General features: G+C 52.0%; 1 protein-coding gene across 1 annotated transcript in view; it reads left to right on the top strand.

The window, feature by feature from the left end:
• The window catches only part of ATP8B3 (ATPase phospholipid transporting 8B3), a 23,202-nt gene that overhangs the window by 17,244 nt on the left and 322 nt on the right, over positions 1–5,636 (top strand). The gene's annotated exons all lie outside the window — the stretch shown is intronic.

A 5,636-nucleotide genomic window follows, 5' to 3' on the forward strand; every position in this document is an offset into this window, starting at 1 on the left:
GTCCCCTGCAGTGGCTCCGTGTCCCCCTTTGCCACTGCCCGTTGCCACCAGGATTGTCCCCTCACCTTGTGAGCCCTGGCTGGCAGCCCAGCCCCCTTCCCTCTGCTGAGCTCTTGGAACCAGAGTTTCCCCCTGTGAGAGGCTCATCCCACCCAGGCTGGACCCACAGAAGCAATGCTGCTGACCCAGGCTCATTAACCCACCTGTGAATTAATTAAATGCCCCGATGGAGAGCAGCGGTGGGGCTGGGTGGGGGTGCAGACCCTCACCCCTGCTCATTCCCACCCACTGCAGCTGCAGTGGCTGCACGAAAAACCTTGTTTTGTGTTCTCCACCAGGGGCTGGTTTTGGTCCAGGGGCTTTTCTGTCATAGAACAGGTTCCAGAATCCCAGAATCCCAGAATCCCAGAGTGGTTTGGGTGGGAAGGGACCTTAAAGCCCATCTCATGCCACCCTCTGCCATGGGCAGGGTGACCTCCACCAGCCCAGGTGGCTCAGGCTCGAGCAGTGTAACTTTAAAATGTCCCCTAACTTCTGGAGGGGCAGCCAAGTGTGATTGATCGATTGATTGATTGATCACCTGCAGGTTCTTCTTCTCCAGCCAGACCAGCCTGGCTCCTGCAGCCCCTCCTTGTCGCTCCCCACCGCTCCCACCTCCTGCCTTTGCTGTCCCTGCACCAGGGCCAGGTGACCTCTATGTGCCTTGCCCCATCTCCACACGGCTCCCCCAGGCCTGGTGTCCCCGCCTTTGGGGGCGGCTTATGGCCACAGGCTCTGCAAAGCCCCAAAAAGCACTTCTGGGGGGGATGTGGATAAGTTCTGCCTGGTGGGCACAGGGGCTAAGTCCCACAGAGCCAGGGCCACCAGCACGGGCTGCTGGAGAAGTTGTGTGTGAAAAACTGACTGGTGACTGGGTCACCCTTTTTTTTGGATTTGGTTTTTAATTAAAATGACTTTTTAGCTCTTCTCTCCTCTCCTGGTAATCTCTGCTACACCACGAAGGGTGAAAGAGGCACAGGAAAGTCCCGTGGTCTCTTGGTCTGTGCCAGCAGTGCTCGTGCAGTGGCAAAAGGCACAGTAGGACAAGAAATTTGGGTAAAATGATACACAATTAAATCATCCATGGGCGCTTGGCCCTGCCTGCAGCACACGTGATTCGATGGGTTTGTTTTACAAGTGCTTTGGCCTCATCTGCACCGGGTTTGTGGGAATTAAAGTGTTTCCCTTGGGCTCTGGCCAGAAGGGCCTGGATGGTGCCAAGAAATAAAAATCTTTCCTCTGGGAAAGCTCTCACTGCTGCAACTGCCAGGTGGAAAATGGGGAGAAACTTTCCCCAGCTTCCTGGGCATGATCCCCGAATCTCCCAGGCCAGATCTGGGAGAGGAGCAAGGTGGTGAAAGGGGGCACGGGCAGGGAACTGAGCCCCTCACCACTGCAGGACACCACACACGCCAGGGTGAATGACTAGAAAATAATTTATTGAAGAAACAGAAAGCTGCAGAAATTACAACACAGTCATGACCAGTAGAGGATGAACAAATAGAGATTAATTTTTTTCTCTCTTTTAAAACCTGTTGACAGGCTGGAGTTAAGTTTCCTGATAACTTCCCCTGCATGAGTCATTGCAAAGAACAAGGAACAAACTCCAGAGCACACAGCACAGTTTGGATAAAGTGCCTGACACATAAGACTCTTTTTTATTTTATTTTTTTTTCTTTTTTAACGTTTGTAAATAGCTTAAACAAATATAGTTGCAAGACACAGAGGAGTAACAATTGCATTTCGCTGTAGAATAAAACTTATCCCATGAGAGTAACAATGAAGCAGCAGCAGCAAAAAAATTAAATTAATTTAATTAGAAGGAAAAAGTCATTTAAAAACTCAGAGATGTGGCCCTCGGACTGCACGGGACGAGGACGAGCGTCACCTATTGCTATACAGAAAAATGAGCAATGTTTTCTGGAGGAGGCTGGGCTGGCAGAGCCGAGGCTGTGGATTCTGTCTGACTCCTTTGTTTCCTTTAGAAATCAAAGGGGAAAAAGGAAAAACAAAAAAAACCAAACCAAACCAAACCCAATTTTTGTTCTTTGCATTTTTAATTTCCTCTCTTTAAAAACCCCAAAGAAAGACATGAGAGGAAGTGGGTTCCTCGTGGCAGCTCCTGCAGGTCTGGCCCCGTGGCCAGGTGTCCTCTGAGACAAGGGAAAGGAGCCAGCTCCACGCTGGGGGCTGTGGTGGTGCCAGGGACAGGCAGACAGGGCAGTGACCACCCAACGGTGCCCAACATGGGTTGGGGAGAGAGGTAACGAGGAGCTGATCGTCTTCCCCACCCAGACTCGGCATGGTCAGGAAAAAGGGTGAACGGTGATTTTTTTGGCAAAGCTCTTTCTCTCACTCTGTGCCAATGTCCTACCGGCACGGCTGTTGTTGGAGCTTGGCTCTGGTTGTGCCAGAGTGGGGTAAAGATGCTTAAAATCAACCCCAAGAGCCTCCTGCTTTCCCAGTGGGATGGGGACAGCGCTGCCCCACTGCCGGCGGTGGGGTTTCAAAGCATAAAAGCCATCGTTGGAAAACTTCCACCCGAGGAATAACTGGGGTGGCTGGGGGCACCACAGGTAATGGGATGACCCAAATCCCTGAAAACTTCCACAATTCAAGTAGGAGACAGCGGCCAGGGTGAACCAGTAGGTGTCAGTGGGAGATCCCAGGTCTCCTCCTCTTCCTCACTGCCCTCTGTCACCCTTGGAGGTGTTCCCGGGGCCCCATTTTCGCTCCTGCTCCCCATAGCACAAAAATGCCCTTTGGATGCAACCCTGGTCAAGAGAATTGTCTTTAGGACAGAGCTCAGATTGTCATTACCTGCGGGGGAAAAAAAAATCTTTGGTATCGTGGCAAGTTGCTCCTCAAGGCATTTTGGTTGGGGTGGGCAGCAGGCATGGCCAGACCCAGTGTGGGCAGGACTCATCTGAGCCAGAGAGTCCCGCTGGGCCAAAGGACAGGGAAGAGGGCTCAGATCTTGGCTTCTCCAGGGTCTCCCCTGGATGGAATCCAGCTGGTCTCTGTAAGGTCCGAGGACTTGTGACTGGGGGCTGTATCCAAGCCTGGTCAACCTTCTTGCAGTCGGAATCGTGGTCTTGGCCTTCAAGCTTCTCATGGTGGAAAAGGTCTCGGAGGAGGAAATGGGACATGGGGGAGATGCTGAGCTCCCCAGAGGACAGAAGGGTTGGTCAGCAGATGAGTGGTGCTGCTGGAACCAACATTATCTCCTCCTAAGAGCCAGGTCCTTGGGCAGCAGGTCTTCCTTCCACCACCTGGTGCTGAGCATCTCGGGGCTGGCGGCAGAGGCTGCAGGGACACGGCACCAGACAAAAGCTGCAGACTGAAAAACACCTTCCTTGGCTTTTGGGGCCACTCTGGTGGGGCCTGAGGAAGCTGAGATCTCTTTCCTCATGGTGAGCTGAGCTTTGGGTCCACCTCGAGTGGAGAAGAGGTTGGAAAGGGCTGAGGAAGCAGCAGTTTCAGGGAAATGCTCTGGGAATGGCACCACTGCCTCCTCCAGGTCCCCACTGCCCTCCTGGCCTCCCTTCTCACTGCTCCTTCCCCCCGTCTTTAAGCAGGGAGAAGAGAAGGAGCAGAGGGAGGAAGAAGCCACTCAGGGAGGTGGATTCTGGACACTGCAGAAAGCTCCAAAGCCCTTCCAAAATGCCCTGAGCCCAGCTGGTGGGTTGGGATCCTGGGTTGGGATCCTCCAGGGCCTCTTCCACCACCTGCACTGTTCTTCTTCAGCCGGGACAGGCATCTCTGCACAGAGTGAGAGCCAGGCTGGCGGCACAGGAGAGTCTGTCAGGGACAGAGCACTGGGTGTGCCTCTGACCCAAACCACGTTCTTGGGGACAAAGACCCCAGAAATGGGTCACTCCATCCCTGGGTCCAGCTGGGCCTTGATGCAGCACCATCTTCAGCAGCTCTATCTGTGCAGGGCAAGCGCAGAGGCAGGGCTGTGAGGTGGTCCCAAGGATGGGAGCATCACCTGGAGAGGACTCAGCCCTGAGAGGGGTTTTGGGGTGCCCAGGGCTGTTTCCCTTGTCTCAGAGCACACGAGGAGCCCCATGGCTTTGCCAGCTCAGGTTCTGGTGGTGGCTGATTGTCTCTCCTCCTCTTGGCTGCGCTTGGGATTTGACCCACAGAGCTGGATAAAGCAAAAAAACAAAACCCACCAAAAACCCCCCACAAACAAACAGAAACCACAAAGCAGAGCGAGGAGCCAGAGCTCAGGGGGAGGCAGGAGGGACGGGTGGGCACGGCAGGGTCCCGTGTCCCAGATTCCCTTACCCTGTTTGCTGGGAACGGGGCCAGGCTTTGCCCCCCACCCTCCCCGGGGGTCCCCCGAGCAGCCCCCACCTCCCCCTGTGGCTGCCACGCGATTTTCAGGGTGAGGAAAGGAAGAAAAGAGGTGAAGGAAGAAACCAAGGGGATAAAGGATGACTTTCCCGTGGTTGTGAGTTGGAACAGAACCATGATCCATGCAGAGAAATCTTCATCAACCAAAAACTCGTGGACAAAAAAAGCACAGTTTGTCCCCTCCCGCTCCCACCCCACCACCCCTCCCCGAATAATTATTACATTACTTCAAGAAAGAGTATATTTTTTTCATGCATAAATCAAATTCTCATCTTGTCTTTTTTTTTTTTTTGCCTTTTTTTTTTGTCTTCCTTAAATTACATTTGAACACAGAACACATATAATAAATACTCTTGTACGACATGACTCAGAGAAAAGTAACACATCTGAACGCAAAGGTATCGTCATCATCATTAGTTTTTCTTTTTTTTTTCTTTTTTTTTTAAAAGGACTTGTTTAAATATGAAATCTGTAAACACCAAGGGTCCTTTTTTTTTTTAATCTTTCTCTCTCTCTTTCTCTCTCTCTCTTTCTCTCTCTTTTTTTTTAATCGTGAAACTATCCAGCTTTCATTTCCTTAACATTCAATATGTCTCCCATTGAACGCATCAAAGAAATAAGAACATGCCGTCTTCTGCAAAATTATAATTTAACAGTATAAAGCTTCAAGTCACAAATTCCAAAAACTAGCTAAGTAATTTTTTTTTTTTTTATCACATAAACTATACATTAAATATTTTGAGGTATTTCAGAGAACATTGTCAAAGGCTTGTAAGGTCTGTGCTGGGTGGCAATGAAGGCTTTCTCCTGCATAGAGAACGTCTTTGGTATCACAAGCCAGGTGGGGACTGGGGACAAGAGGGGTGGCGTGGCCAGGAGGGCGGGCAAGCCCTGGCCAAGGCAATAGTGTGGAGGGGGACGGGGGGCACAGGGAGGTGACAGGGTCTGACCGGCCTTCTCAGGCTGCCCAGCAGGATGGGGAACCCGCACGGGGTTGCTCTCACCAGGGGTGTTAGAATCCTGGAATCCTGGAATCTCCTGGGCTGGAAGGGACCCCCAAGGATCACCAAGCCCAGCTCCCGGCCCTGCACAGGACAGCCCCAAGAATCACACCAGGGTTGGCCCTGGGCAAGTTTGGTCCAACTCAAAGGAGTCGCCTTGGCCGGAGCCTGAACCAGGCAGGTACAATTCAACCCAAGTTTTCCCTAAACTGGGCATTCTGGAGATTGCTGTGA

The sequence above is a fragment of the Corvus brachyrhynchos genome, unplaced genomic scaffold (genome assembly GCF_000691975.1).
Source record: "Corvus brachyrhynchos isolate BGI_N302 unplaced genomic scaffold, ASM69197v1 scaffold130, whole genome shotgun sequence".
Lineage (NCBI taxonomy): Eukaryota > Metazoa > Chordata > Aves > Passeriformes > Corvidae > Corvus > Corvus brachyrhynchos.